At 42.2% G+C, this 14,713-nt stretch overlaps 1 protein-coding gene and 1 long non-coding RNA gene across 19 annotated transcripts in view; one reads left to right on the forward strand and one right to left on the reverse strand.

Moving 5' to 3' along the window:
* LOC144829302 (uncharacterized) overlaps window positions 1-2,697 on the reverse strand; it is a 66,045-nt gene extending 63,348 nt beyond the window's left edge. Inside the window, exons 1-2 of the long non-coding RNA XR_013610630.1 lie at window positions 2,577-2,697; window positions 2,311-2,431 (exon numbers count right to left, since the gene is read on the reverse strand). This is a non-coding gene — a long non-coding RNA (uncharacterized LOC144829302). The remainder of the gene's footprint in view (window positions 1-2,310; window positions 2,432-2,576) is intronic.
* CLASP2 (cytoplasmic linker associated protein 2) overlaps window positions 1-14,713 on the forward strand; it is a 2,039,150-nt gene that overhangs the window by 209,125 nt on the left and 1,815,312 nt on the right. The window lies entirely within an intron of this gene.

Here is a 14,713-nt window from a genome sequence, read left to right on the forward strand (position 1 = left end):
ACTTCCTCCATCATCTCCTTGTGTTTGCTAAGATTGCCTAAACCAAAGTTATTTTTACTCATATTGCCAATGTTAGTAATGATTGAGGCATATAACGGACTATTTAAACACTCTGCATGTGGCTGGTTTGTAAAACTTGAAATTAATTCCCTAGCATTGTTTGAAAATGTAGACTACTCAATTAGGGACTTAATAAGACCAGAATGGAATGTAAAAGTAATTAGAATAATTTTACAAGTGGGGAAAATGACTCTTGGGATGCCCTAAAAGAAGGCATAAATAATGCATCTGATACAGTATGGTTTTCTAATGGTTACAGTGCTTCAAATTGGTGGTGCTATTGCTACAGTTGAATACAGCATCCTTGTGTCTCCATGATGAGTTGGATAAGGCATTATCTTGTCATTGTAGCCTCTTTACTGGTTTGTCCAGTGGTAGGAATGCATTTGGGTTACTAGTTAATTCTCACCATATTTCTGTCATCAGGCTCTTGTTTTTTTTTAATGTATATACAGGGGATAGACTAGTGATTTAGTCTAATGAATGCGATAGCTTGAGTAGTTCCTAAAGAGGTCAGGGAGCTGCAGAATTCTGCCTATGAAAAGAGACGATCAGGCTCTATTGTTCTTCTCAAAGTTTATAAAGCCATTTATTTCCATTCTCTAATCCAGCTCTGGTGGACATCCTTCACTCCGTGTCATTCTCAGAAGGTGTAAAGATTATTTAAACCCATGCTCCAGCATAATTGGGATTTCTCTTTCCTTTTTGGTCTCAATATGTAATAGTGTGCTCGTGCATTTAGACCGTTTTGATACTTCTTGCTTCCACTAAATCAGACCAGGTCCCTTTGGTGTTTTCCAGCTCATTACTTTTTGATGTTTCCCCGATACTAGTGCTCGTAACTGGTGAGTTTTTTACTTTTTGGGTGCATGTTGGACCCAGTAAATGGGTGTTTGCTGTATGTTTCTCTGATCTGCTGACATTTCACTGTGGGGGCGAACACAGACTCACTCTTTATGCCAGGATTTACCCTGAAGTGATTGCCGCTTTGTTTTACCGGGGTGGTCCACCATGCTCACCTTACTACCTTGCCCACAGGGTATTTCTCCACCTGCAAATACTGCGCTGTATAATGAGGCACTGCAGTGCAGGCGACGAAATGCCCATGGGCAGGAATGACGCAGCACAAAGTCTGCCTTCCTGTTTCTAGTGGTGGCTTTGTTAATAAGCCTTCTGACACGCTTCCCTACTTCGTCCACCCGTGGCAGTTCCACACCATATGGAAAAAGTCTGCATCATCCTCCCCATATCTTTGCCCTATCATTGATCTTGTTGGATATTCTCAATATCCCTATTCTCCTGAGATGCATTAAACCTACCTGCCGAGTAGTAACGGCTTTCGTATACTGAGAAATTGTCTCTTGCTGGCTTAAATGATTTATATTTCCCCGTACCAAAGTCTCCTTTTCTCTATAGTGGTATTGAATTAGTGAAAAATTATAAAATGACTCAGCCGGCTCGGTTGTAAGCAGATCAGGACTTTAAGAAGGGTTTCACTTTGTTAAAATAAAACAGACAAACATTTATTAGACAAATGATCAGGCATTTATTCCCCGTGTGTAACTCTTATTCATTTGACCACTTTTCCCTAGAAAAATTATTACGAAATGTCCTAATGTGTGTTGTGGTTTATACTCCCACAATACACCAAAATACTAATTGCACATTTTAATGCATCATTTGCAATAGTATTTTGAGTCCAAGGCGGAACATGAGGAGACCATCAATCTGTTTAGATAAAGAAAGAGGCAATGATAGAGTTCATGAGAGTTTATACGTAGACATAATATGCAATGTAATGTTAACAAGAATTTCTGAAATTAGGCCTAGTTGTGCTGTGAAGCTAAAGACAAAGAGCATGTCCTCGATTTTTTTTGCTGTATTGAGACATACACTGCTCCCACAAATGACGTTGTGCTTGTGTTCACCTCCAGGGATAGCAAAACGTAATTCTTTCCAGCTGCACTCCCAAAGCATAGAGCTTTTCTCAAAATTATCAACCATAATTTTACGTTAAAAGGTTTTTAGAAAAACATTGCTGCGAAGTTGTGAAAATGTAACCCATTGATTTAAAACTTGATGCTAAATTTATTTGCTAAAGTAGAATGTTTATGAGAACGATCTAAAAAAGGAAAAGCTTAATTGGTCCCAACGTTAAACGCATGACTATAGTCATTGACAAGATGTGCGCATCAAAGATGTATAATTAATGAAATTACAGAACACTAGAAAAATAATTCAATTACGCACCTTAAACTGCAAAGAATAAGCTGTCACATGAGCTGCGAATCGTCTCTGCCAGTGTGTACTGCTTAGGACATGTTCAAGCGAACTGAACTCGCACAGGAATGCTCTGTTCGCCAAAAAGCGCCTGGTAAAGTTAAGTAAGACGTGCATTGGTGAATCATTGAAAGGCTTTATTCGAATGCCCAATGTATGTCCAAACTATAGAATGTGTTCTCTTCTCGTGAATGAGCAGGAGAAACTAGCATGGTATTTCATCTCGTGCTACATACCTTTGAAAGCACATTTAGAATGGATGGGCTGCTGCTGGTACCCCGAACCTTGCGTCCCCAAACGGGTCCCGCCCTCGCTCCTGTTCCGCAACGAAATACCAAAGCCCTTATTCACCGAAACATTCCACACTCTTGTGCAACACACCCCTTTCTTCAGTGCTGCATGTACATTAAAGCTGATGTTGCTTCTGAAGAACGCGGCGGCTGATTAGTTTGAGGAAAGACTTGGTGGGTGAGCAGCTGTTGCTACAGCAGCAATCTGCATCCCAGGGCAGAGCCTCGTTGTTGCTTGCCTTGGTCTGACCTCATAGGGGTACGTCATCTCCCTTCAGACGTTCGACAGAGCTTTCCAGTTTTGGCTTGCATGCTGCATTATTATAGGATGAGGCAACTACAAGCCATCACAGCCCACTTGGTGTGGTTCGGAAGGTTTCCTAGCATTCATTTACTGCCTCTCCCTCGTATTCTGGTGTCACACTGTCTGTTGTTGGAGGGATTTTTTTCATTTTCTGCATTGGGATGGTTTTCAATTACCTGCATTCATTTCAAAGCCTTTTGAAACAGTTGACTTTACAGAGGCAATTAAAACAGAATGGTCAGAGATCCGGACTTAAGTAGTGATTTTAAGAGCTACAAGTTGGCTTTTCGTGCAGCGCAGAAATTTCAGCTACGTTTGCCTTCTAGTTAATTAAATCGGACTAGTAAAACTTCTGCAAAGTTTACGGGTGCAAACAACCCTGTTTTGTTGCTCGACTTCATGAAAAGGTTGTGGTTCCTATGATAAAACTAATCAGGCAGGCTCAGACTGGAGAAGAATATGGGCCTGGGCACCAAATTAAGAATACCACAATTTGCAAAGTGGGTAGTTTAAAAAACAAAAAACCCCCTGAAAAATGGGGTTACATTTTCAAATGGCGGTAACTCCAAACTTACTACCGCATGATAGCATGGTAGGGGACTGGTGAATAGCTACACAGATTTGTTTGCTGGAGATTGTTTGTGGGAATATATTTTAGGGATATTCAACAGTGAAGTTATTTGTTCTTGCCATTTCAAGAAGATAAAAACGTTAACACTGCCTTGTTTTAATACTTTACATGCTTTCCTATGTCGACACTACCTTTTGATATAAATATTTTTTAAAATGTGTGGTCCCTTTGATGGAAGTGTGGCCTTTCAATTCCACAGCAATAGTATTACACCAGGGATAGAAGAAAACCTTTCAAAAGAGTAAGTTTCAGTTATGCGTTTAGTGCATTTATTTACACATTTCCCATTACTGAATAAACAAATGAATTTTAGCAGTATAATGCGATTTTTTTTTTCTTATTAGAAAACAAAGTGCTCCTAAAAGGTGATGGCACAGTGAAAGTGATATATGGTGAATAAATAGAATGTTTGAAGTCACCACCTGTAAAACGAGTGTTGATGGCCACCATCAAATTCTTTCAAACACAGTCCACATGTTGTTTTATCAACTCTTCGACCCCTGAGCATAAGTATTTAGAGGAGGGTCATCATCCAAACGCAAAATATACACAGGACACACCGAAGAACTGGGATAGGGAGTCCCACAGTCAAGTGAATTTCAAGCACCACTTCTTGTATTAACTTCAAAATGGGTATTGGCACACAAGGGATTGTGGCAAAAAAATTCCTACAATCTCAACAGTGTCTAACATCCCTTCAAAGAACAACCTCAAACCAGATTTACACCGCTGGGTATCATAGAGTTAAGACTGAGTCAGTCTGCCATGGCTCGTCAACAAAATCTTCTTTTACATTTTTTTTTTTAAAGAATATATTTTGATAATGAGCCAAAGTGTTTCAAGAGAAACCATAGAGAGTGAATTTGTTGCCGGTTTTTAAACCGGGTGCTGTGATGGATGCCTTAGTCATCAAAAGTCGTTCCGTTAAAATGCGCTCGGAGAGCAACTTAAGTTTTAATATTGTGATTGTCAACCTGTGTTCGATATCCGATCCTCCGCATTATACTGCTAACACTCATTTGTATATTCAGTAATGTGATATGTATACATAGATGCAGTAAACGCATAACTGAAACATACTCTTTTGTGAGGTTTTCTTTTATCCCTGGTGTTATACTATTGCCATGGAAATCAAGGGCCATAAGTCCCCCATAAGAACCACCTTTTTGTACTTTTTTTCCAGCCCAGGTGCCTGGGAAATTGGGTTGCCCTTTTTTAGGTCTCGCCTTAGCCAGCACATTCGCTGATCTGGTGAGACATTTAGTGAGTGGGCTTTCAAAAGTCCAACCGGGTGGCATAGAGCGTGCGGTTACGTGCACAATGACATGACGAGCCGAGGTGCCATCTGGTTTTCCTCTCTCGTCATGGTGGGCGCACACCACTCGCCAGCCAGCTTTCACTTTTGCCTTGGTGCGCGCACACCTCTCGTGTTTTCGCGTGCTTCTTTTCTTTCACTTTTACGTGGTGCAGGCGCACCACTTGCGTTTTCGCATGCTTCTTTTCTTTCACTTTCGCGGGCACGTCATTTTCAGCTGAGGAAACAGATCTGTTTTTTTTATGTATCCCGATTCCTGTTCTCTGGTGGCAGCTGCTTCCTCAAAGGCCCTGTCGTCAATGGAGACCAGCCGATAGGGAGTGTGTGTATATTTGATAGCAAAGAGAGCGATCGGTTACTTGGGGGAGGAATGTGGAGCACCTTATGCCACATTCAATCAAAGATGTTTCTGCATGGTGAGTAGTGTAACATGCAGAAGAATAAAGGCACCTCTAGCAGTGAATCTGATACTTCCTGGTGAGTGACACTGAATAGCTTTGAGAGGATGTAGTGTGGCTATGAGATGTGTAACCCAGTGTCACAAGTTTCCTGTGATGAGAAGCCCTGCTTAGAGCCGTTTCCTAGGAGTGCATGTCCCAGTGATATTTTGAGCGTAAAGAGCCCTGTCCTGTCCGCTTATTTATTTACCAGCTGGTTGATTAGTGAGAGTTAACGTCTAGAAGTTGCCCCGGTGTCACCACCTTTCCTCAAATGGGTCTCCGACGTGCATGTTCCATTCTCGGTGACTCATATACGTAACGAACATGTGAAGCTCACACTCTTTTTGAGGACCAGCGCCACCATACACCGTAAACAAGGAACGTGTACCGTTAAAAGACGGAGCGCTTAAATGAGACTTAACGAGGCTCATTTCCAGCGAGGACGTGCCCTGCTCACCACTAAGAGTCTTAGTGACATGAACGCTCACCTATCCCCGTGGACACACTCACACAGTCCAATAAATGTTAACATGCCTCCAGACAATGTGTTACCGAATCTAGGAGAGACTAAGTGGGTGTACTACACAGGGCTCGACAAATCCGAAAAATGGTACTAGTCCTGCAGGTCTAGTACCATGGAAAATCCCCTCGACCTGACTGCAACCCACTTGACCTCCGTCTCTGAAAACGGAGCAAAAGTGACAAGATAACAAGATTTAAAGGCATCTTTATTGCTCATTCCCTTTATGAGCAATAAAAATGCCTTTAAATCATGTTATCTTGTCACTTTTGCTCTGTTTTCAAAGACAGAGGACAAAAGTTAGTTTGACTTCCTACTCGCCAGAAAGGGCGAGTAGGACCTAAAAATAGCTCGTCCTGATCCATTCTCCCTCGCAAATGCGAGCGGGCGAGTGGATTTGTCGAGCCCTGCTACAGGGATCTGACAGAGCAGGATCCTGCGCTTCTCTTTCAGTGCATTCATGCCTCCGTTATTTTAACACACTTGTGCTCCTTACCCTTTCCCGAATACACTGTCTCCTCCAGCGAGTAGGCACAAACAGGTGCGAACCGGCCATGTGGACATGCTGTTCATGTCCCTGGGTGCCTTTACCCCATTACAGGCGCACAAGCTCGCAGTAAAGCTGCACCTCGTTGTGCGATAAATCCGCCCCGTAAAGTGTCGAGCTCTGCAGAAAAGGCCATGTATATTTATTGGGTTCTTGTATTATGAGGGCTCATGGTGGGGCTTGCCTCCTAGGGGCGCTGTCTCGATGTACGGAGGGAAATGAAAAATACATTTGAATCAAAAAAGCAATTGCAAATAAAGTGTGGTCTACACAGCAACCCCACCGTGTCGGCTTCTTTGTTTTTCAGGGTTTTGTTTGTGCAAGTTTTATGGGCTCCCAGTGATTTCTTGGACACCTTTGTATTCACTCAAGTTCGAGCTTGTTACATAACTAAGCTGATGGCAGCGCTTACTGGTCGGAGGGCAAGCCTTAACAAGCATTGGCATAGCCTATAGGTCTCGTCTTTGGGACCTTATAAGTGTTTAACCATGCAACAGTTCATGTTGTTTCACCAAGGATATTGTGCTGCATAACTAAATACTTATAAGGTCCCAAAAGCGAGACCTATTGGCTATGCCGATGCTTGTTGTTCTAGAGAACTAGCATTGGATTTAAAAGCATCCACAGCACACCTTCCTCATCTTAACCTTCTCCTTACTTCTTTTGCTCACACTTTTTCAGTTCACTGGCTCCCCTCAGCACTTTTAGGCAACTAACATTCTATTGTTGTGATCAGTAGATTACTCCCAATGCTTTGCAGCAGGTACACTTAAATGCTTTGCAGCAGGCACACTGCGCAATCTTATAATTATTCAAATGTGCAAGCAGCAGAGTAAACACTATCTATTTAAGAACTACAATAACAACCCAAGTATTGGTGTATTATACCAAGAGGTGCTGGATGCAATCATTCAACAGATCATCTATGCAGCTGGTGCTGTAATCCCTTATTGCAGGTTCCTAGTTGATACTCATCCACTAAAATAGCTGTTCAAATTACTTAGTGGTCATTGTTCCTATTGCGGGTAACTGAGGGTAACCAAGTGATGACAGGGTTGCCTCTTGTTGATGCCACCCCAACCCTTTGTTCTTCTAGGGTAAATAGAATAAGCACCACTGGGTTGTGTACTGGTACCTTCTGTTAACATTGCTACTAAACTATAAGATTGTTTTAACAAGCGGTAAGAAAAAACAAAGAAAAGTAGGTAAACATTTGTTAAACAAGTGTGCATGTTGCTTTCAAGTGGGCAGAATATGCTACAAAAGTGGTAACACTACCTCTGGATCTGATAAAATCTCCAAATATTTCCAGGGTTCAGACAGCTGGCTTATAGCCCCAGAGTCCATGTATTGAGCTATATTTCGATCTTCCTTAATGGTGCCTGTGGGGTTGAGTGCTGCCATTTGTTGAAGATAGAAAGCAGAGCATGAGCATAGTTGTGGTTGGAACAGGGCCGCTTCTTCTCCCTTCCACATCAACTACAATCAGACTGGAAACCCTCTGTCACATGAATGAATTAAGTTACTTTTAGTGAGTGTGGCGGGGATTAGCAGAGATGGTTGCACCTTGTGGAATTTCGACAACAATTTTTTTTTGCACTTTCTGACTCGGAATAGATTTGAAGCCATCCTCCAGATTCAGGACAGTCTGAATGAAGTTAATGCTGTCTCAAAGTGACAGCCCTAAAAATGTCAAGAAGATGATGCAATCTAGGTGGGTTGTCCAAGGGGACAACCTGTCTCGGAGACTGGATGATGTGGTCTGGGGATAATTTGAACTTCTGAAGATATTGTGAGTACTTGGGCAGGAAGTGGAAACACGTGGAGTGGCCAGCTCTTAAAACTAGACTCCACTCTGCATGTTGGCTGCATGTTTTGTTGTCACCGACCCCCAGAAAATGGTAAGCAGCTGCAGAGAGTGAGAGCCTGGCCTAAGGCCTTCTGATACTGAGCAGCAACATTGCAAGGACAACCCTGCAGGCGGTCATATGTCTCCCCTCCCTGAATGTTGTTAGCTGCTAGGGATATTTGGGTGAGCCCCTTGTGGGTTCTATATTAATGGCAAGGATACATTCTAGATAGGATGTGTATGACGTCAGAAAGCATATAGAAAGCACTACATGGACATCAATACAATACCTGAAAGATGGAGTCGGTTGGCAAGCATTTTCTATCCTTTCTTCGTCTCACTAGTCTGTTGTCCGAACACTCTTTCCATTCCAAATGGATGTATGGCAAAGGAGGCTAGAGAGACTGTAAACAAGGGGAAGGAAAGGTAGAGGAAGAAGGCGAGCGGGACAGTGGAGGCGAAAGAGTGCATATAACACAGGAAAGTAAGGCAAAGGAGCAGAGAAGAGGCAACACATTAAATAGGTAGGTTGTGGTGATCATTGTTTGCATGTTGGACTGATTTCTTTACTTACATGCCTTAATGAATATCTGGGCAGATGATCCTTTCAACTTGTCAGTTGAAACATCATTGAAGAAATGGACACTTTTTAGAACTCTTGGGTAATGACCCCGTAAAGTAATTTCTCTTTCACTGAAACCATGTTACCTTCTTATTGTGTTCCTAAATTGGTGGATGTTTTAACAGCCTGATGCCCACTCCCAGCAACACTGTAAGCTACAGGTTGCAATTTAGATTTGTGGGCAATTGCTGCTAAGAGGGGATCTACCACCTCCTCATGCTTCAGGATGACTGGCTGTACAATCAGCCTAGTATTCTAATAAAAGACAAGTATTAGGCGAGTCGGTAATTCCTATGGACTCAATGCGTTGTTATTGAGTCCATAGGAGTTACTGACTCGCCTAATTCCTGTCTGTAGGACTTCTACATGCCTACAGCAGGAAGGGCATTTGTCTACGTAAGGATCTGATTTTCTCACGTAAAATGTTTTAATGGACTTAATTCTTTATAATGTAACAATCTTTCTTTTTGGGAGTTTGTCAGAATAGCACAAAAAGCTATTGCTACCCTTACGGGTGAATCGGCCGTGCTCTACATATCCTGATTGATTAATTGATTACTTTTGGCAAAAAATGTGTTTGATGTTCGAGTACTGTTAGCTGGTACACTTGAAGCATTCTTGTATTATTGAACTCAATAACGTTTTGCCTGTCTCCGGTATCCCCATAGAGCACAACATGACTTGACAGTCAGGCAGCACCTACACCACCCTACCCACCTCACAACTCTATGGAGTATGGGTTACTCAGGCAGGCACAACAACATGTTTGTTCATTGGCTTCACCATCCACATCCAACCAGCTAGCTGTATTTGGTGGGCCAGATTGGACTGGGCAATGAAGATTCATTTGCACATTCAGCGACTCAGAGGTCGCCCATTACTTGTCGTTGGTTGGCTTTGTCTCTCTCATTTGCTTTACTTAGTGGATATATTTTTGCTAGTGCATGACTCAAGAGTAGACTGAAAAAGTTTTTTTTTTTTGGATCTCATGAACTAATATTGCTTAAAAGCTCAGGCCATGACCCGCAAGGGCTTTTTTGAGGCTAGGGCAGGGGGCAGATTCTGCATTCAGCTGGCATTTGAGGCAGAAGGAATAATTGGCATGACTGAAAAGGAGATATTTCTCTTACTGGAGGTTCATAAATCTACTGCTTCGTCGACTTCGGGGCGGCCTTTGATTTGGTGGATCGCAGAAGCTTATGGTAGTGCTTGATTAAATATGATATCCCAGTAGGCCTACTGGCCGTTCTAAAAGAATTACACAGAGGAAACTGGGCCCAAGTAATTAAGGACACCCAAGGGGCACTGACAAAGAAAATAGCCATAGGAAATGGGCTAAGACAGGGCTGTGTCCTGGCCCCTCTCCTCTTTTCAATTATTTTAGCAGACCTACCAGCAGCACTGGAAGTAGAAAGAAGCGCAAGCCCCAGAATGAGCGGTAGGAAGGTAGCAAGCCTGCTATATGCGGACGACCTAGTGATAATTGATCAGACGGAGCTAGGGCTACAGAGAAAATTAAATGCTTTCAGAGACTACTGTGAGGCCAAGCTTTTAGTGGTAAATATGGACAAAACGAAGATTCTATGTTTTGGTAAAAGGTCCAAAAGTTTTAGCTGGTATCTAGGTCAAACAAAATTGGAAATTGTAAAGGAATATAAATGCCTAGGCCTATGGTTTGGAAGCTCCTTAAAATGGGGTACACATTTGGAAGCCCAAAAAGCAAAAGCATCGTCCTCCATCTGTGGACTGAAAAAATGTAATAAAGACTATGGGGACATGTCACATAAACCAATGTAAAAAGCTTATGAAGCTATGATCCTGCCCCAAGTATTGTATGGGGTGAAAGTTCTCCATTTAAGTGGCAAAGGAGGGTGGGATCGGGAGGAAGGTAAGGCCCTAAAAATGCTATTGTCCCTACCTAATTCAGCCATGATACAGGCAATTAGATTAGAGACAGGAACAATAGCATGGAAGAGTCAGGCCCAAATAGCCTTGGCAAGATTTTGGAAACCCCAAACCCAAGGGGGCGTGCAGAAGGTTTCACATTGGTGTAGTGAGGAAATCCGGCATAGCAGCCTAAAATGGGCAAAGGAAGCGAGAAGGAAAATAAAGGCGATAACTGGGAGTCTAAAGGTGAGAGCAAACCAGAATCCCTTAGACGTAGCTTTTACCAAGAGTTTACTTAGGGCCCAAGGTATGGCGCAATCAAGGTATCAGGACCTAGAATACTTGAGAAAGAAAAAATCGGTCCAATGTATGATAAAAGCGTGGGAAAATGATGCTTGGTACCTGTATCTAGAAACTCTGCCAAACCACGGACTTAGATGCGAAATCTTGACAATACGAATTGCCACTAACCCATGGCTAATGGAGGTGGAAACTAAAGGCAGGAATGCTATATCCCGACGGATTATGCAAATGCGGGTTGGGGACCAAGTGTGAAATACTGCACATAGTGTTAGATTGCCTTATGGTCCTAGAGATGAGAAAACTGTTTTTACGGCCACTATTTGTAAAATACGGACTAAGGTCACGAGCTCAAGCCATTGTATTACTGATAGAAATGAAAAATCTGGATATTGCAATTTCACTAGGAAATTATATGAGCGGTGTAAACTGTTTTGCTAGGGAAAAACTTAAGCAAAGGCCTGTGATTCATCCATCTTCAAACCCACCCATTCAGTAGATAAAGGCTTATGACCAAGAGAACTATAGACCAAATGGTTTTAATTTATTGCTGCTAAGGAAAAATGTTGTGGTTTAAGTACTTTTTAATCTTAGGACCTATGTTATCATTGTTTTATTATGATTTTATGAGGTTTTACACTTTTTAACTGAGTCTATAAAACTGGAAAAATAGAGGCTGCTAGGGGCGATGGTAGATACGGTTTTATTACAGACTAGCAGCCCGCCCCAGCGTTGCCTTGGGCAGAAAGGGGCTGGGGTCAGCATTTGAGGCTTGCATGCACTCAAGCCCCGGAGCCTGAGCCTTATTTCAGCCGCCGTTGTTCAGGGCCAACCTCCCGCCCCCCCTCCCGCCCCGGCCCGGCCCCCTCCCGCCCGTGTCCCGGAGAGCCTGATCCTTACCTCAGCCGCTGGTCCCGCTCCAGGCGCCCCGCCCGCACAGGCCACCACTTCGCCCAGCAGCAAGCAGGGCCGCGGCAGTCCTCCCAGCAGGTCGCGATCTTCGCCGCCATTTCAGGAAGTGTTCAGGAAGTGTTGGGAGCGCAAATGATGTCATCACGCAGACGTCGTGGCCGGCGCTACTTGCAAGGGACTACTTTATTTTTATTTCTAAATTTTTTAAACAACGCATATTTTTTATTTTTAATAGCCTATGTCCCTCTTCTTGCCCTGAGGTTTTCAAAGATGTCTTGGGTGTTTTGATTGGTGGTGTACTTTTCGAGTTTACCTGGCTCAAAGGACACAGTTCTCTCTTTATAATAGTGTAAAGTTTTGAAATCCAGTTAGATGTTTGTTTTTCCTCTACTATGTCGAAATGATTTTCTTGGACCTTGAATTACAAAACTAATATGGTACGAACATTATAATGGCAACATTTAGTGGCTTTCCCACAGCTTGTTTATCTGTTGGGAGTCCCTTTGTGTATGTTAACGCAAAGAATCACTAAAACCTTGAAAGATCATCAAGTTTCCAATTTAGCCAATTTGCAAAAGTATTGATTTTCGGGGTTGAATATGTTTTAAAACCAGTTTTGCGACTGCACTTTTGCAGGACAAACCAGGTTATTCATAATTTATTTAGTGCCACATGTGAGAAGAAATGTTTCTATTCCTATTGATTCAAAGCTGGCATCGATAGTTTACTACAGAGGTGTGTACTAAAAATGGGTCTTGGTACTGGCGGGCAGGAGGGACATGTAATAAGTTGTCTCCTATGACATGTAGGCCAGAAGAATGTAAAGACAATGTTTATACTAAATGACGATGCCAGATTGTATAAGCCAAGGAAAGGGTCTGCAGAATGTGTGGAAGCAGAACTCGTGTACCCTTATATTTCGGACACCCCAAAATGTACCTCTGACAGTTCTGTTCCAAGTTGTTTTTGCATAATAAGGCACCATCCCAAACATCATTGTAGCAGAATAGTAAAATAAGGCAGTGGCACCACTCACTAATTCAGTTCTAGATTAAAGGAAAAGTTAAAAAGTGTTATTATAAAACTCTCAAAAGCAAGCAGTAAGGTGCTGGATAAATGGCATGAAGGCTCAAATGCAGAGTCCTACTGAGTAGTCCAAATCAGAAATAATTCTAAATCCCAATTGAGCATCAGAATCAGAAAAGAATCAAACATGGTCCCTTAGCAGAAAAGGAGTCTTCTGGGTCTCCCCCGAATCCAGGGGTTCTCACGCACAACTCTTTCAAAACGAATTAGTAAAACAGCAACCTTATCATGGTATGATCACTCGTGTGGATAATTCTGATATGCCAGTCACTATCTAGGTTCTTAAACCGTATCCCATTTGTACGTAAGCGTCTAGCATTTTCTACATTACTATCCGGAGATGTTCAAACCAATAGGAAACATTTAACAGTGAGGCGTTACACCAATGAATAAGACGAGACCCAGCCACGGAATGCTAGTGGCAGGGCCTTGAACAAAGTTACAGGAAGAAACAAGAAAGTTAACTCGGAGCACAACTGGAAAATTACATCAACTTGCTTTCGTCTCTGCAAAGCTGGGGGAAGGCCAGGTTTGCAGGAGAACCAGATGGAAGGTGGAGAATACAGGAGTGGAAAAAAACACTAGAGCAGTATCCATTTTATCCAAAATGAAATTTCATATAAAATGTGGCACAACTAAATCCTCTTGATCTAAATCTTTAACTAAATGCTTTCAATCGAACTTGTATAAACTGCAATCAAATTGGTTCAGCATTTGCGTTTCAGATCTATATTAAAAATTACTATTAATCATTATTGTTTTTCACGAAATATGAATCCAGAAAAATGTTACTACCGACTCACTAGACTAATACTTGACATGGTGAATATAGCGCACAACATCATATTGTAGCTTTGACGGCCTGTAAAGTATGGCTGGAGAAGCCATGTTACTGTGTACATCAGCCTAGTAATGTATGGGACTAGTTCATTTCGACGTCATCACACCTCTAAGGAACCATTGCACAACTAACGAATGTGCAGTCGGGCCACCAAAAGAATTAAGGGATAGTACTCATGAGTGGGAATCCAATTCTTTGTTGCAGCTTTTTCTGCCGTTTTCCCATTGAGACCATGATTGTAAACCCTAGGCCTGCATCTGCAGTTCAGATACAGAAACATATAGAAACACTATCACAATACGTCGAGGACTTAAAGGCAATGAATTTGGGCAACCGAAGACGGCCTTAAAATTGATAAGATTTCACTGTGGGTACTAACTTAATGTATTGGTGGTTCAGTCAGATTGTAAGTGGGGCGGGAAGTGGACATCCGGTAGTTACTTTTGATCGCAGAAACTGTGATAAACGTGATTGAAACCCCATCTTGCTGCCGGCCATTAACTTAATTGATTGATTGATGCTTTATTTCGATATGCACATATCATAAAAGCAGTACAAAAAGATAAAAACAGCATGTCGAAATAAGTAGGACTGTACAAATAGAATAGTAATTAAAACACAGTATGTCAGAATAAATTAGCTAAAAAAGAATTAAATTGATATGGACAGTCTTCTAAGTCTTATCAACCAAGCCCATTTTAAAAATTTTGCAACAGCACAGACAATAGGAGGGGCTGTGTTCGTTAAAAGAATCCGAAGGGCAACAGAGTGCTGACGAGTCCCCAGTTCTCTGCAAATGGGGGCAAGCCAACGTGATCTGGGGCGACCA

This window comes from Lissotriton helveticus, chromosome 4_1, assembly GCF_964261635.1.
Source record: "Lissotriton helveticus chromosome 4_1, aLisHel1.1, whole genome shotgun sequence".
NCBI classification, from domain to species: Eukaryota; Metazoa; Chordata; class Amphibia; order Caudata; family Salamandridae; genus Lissotriton; species Lissotriton helveticus.